Source organism: Lottia gigantea (assembly GCF_000327385.1).
Source record: "Lottia gigantea unplaced genomic scaffold LOTGIsca_133, whole genome shotgun sequence".
NCBI classification, from domain to species: Eukaryota; Metazoa; Mollusca; class Gastropoda; family Lottiidae; genus Lottia; species Lottia gigantea.
The window spans coordinates 294863-296292 of NW_008707481.1; positions in this window are offsets into that span (position 1 = coordinate 294863).

Genomic DNA, 1430 nt, shown 5'->3' on the forward strand with positions numbered 1-1430 from the left:
CNCAATAATGCAATCTACATACATCCCAATAATGCAATCTACATACATCCCAATAATGTACTCTAAATACATCCCAATAATGTACTCATATATAATATAGAACTATACATCCCAATAATGCAAGTTACGAACGAAGGCGAATGAAAACGAATCGAAAGGGCTTATTATGGCTCACGAAGCAAGGTAGATTTGACAACTAAAAACCTATCCGAAAGCAATGAAATGCATACACAATGTTACAAAATATACAATAAAACAGTCATTACCAAATTTGTTGTTCTCCATAGTCTGAATTCCTAATTGCAAAACATCGAAAAACGAAATGGTCCAACGTAAAGAACTGTATTTTCCCACAAACCGGAAAACGTGCGAATTATAGTCTCGATTATTTAGACGCTATTTTTAGAATTGAAGGCAAAGTTCGTTTTGAACCCTACACCAAGACCTGACTTTGCCAAATGGAGTTATTTTGCCCGAGTGTTGGGTCTCTTCCTGCTCGTTAGACCGTCAGCACTTGGGAAAACAAACCAAAGCAAAGGAAAAACGATTACAACAAAAATGCAAGTTTCCTATAGGCCACATAGAGCAAAAATACCAAGACCTAACTTTGCCAAATGGAGTTATTTTGCCCAAGTGTTGTGTCTTTTCCTGCTCGGCAGACCGTGAGCACTTGGGAAAACACACCAAAGCAAAGGAAAAACGATTACAGCAAATATGCAAGTTTCCTAAAGAACACATAGAGCGAAAATGCCAAGTCCTAACTTTGCCAAATGGAATCATTTTGCCCAAGTGTTGGGTCTTTTCCTGCTCGGTAGACCGTCAGCACTTGGAAAAACACACCAAAGCAAAGGAAAAACGGTTACAGCAAAAATGCAAGTTTTCTATATGACACATACCGCGAAAATGCCAAGACCTAACTTTGCCAAATGGGGTTATTTTGCCCAAGTGCTGGGTCTTTTCTTGCTCGGTAGATCGTCAGCATTTTGAAAAACACACCAAAGCAAAGGAAAGACGATTACAGCAAAAATGCAAGTTTCCTATAAGACACATAGAGCGAAAAGCCAAGACATAACTTTGCCAAATGGGGTTATTTTGCCCAAGTGTTGGGTCTTTTCCTGCTCGGTAGACCGTCAGCACTTGGGAAAACACATCAAAGCAAAGGAAAAACGATTACTGCAAATATGCAAGTTTCTTATAGGACACATAGAGCGAAAATGCCAAGACCTAACTTTGCCAAATAGGGTTATTTTCCCCAAGTGTTGGGTATTTTTCTGTTCGGTAGACCGTCAGCACTTGCACAAACACATCAAAGCAAAGGAAAAGCGATTACAGCAAATATGCAAGTTTCCGAAAGGACACAGGGAGCGAAAATGCCAAGACCTAACTTTTCCAAATGGAGTTATTTTGTCGAGGTGTAGGGTCTTTTCTTG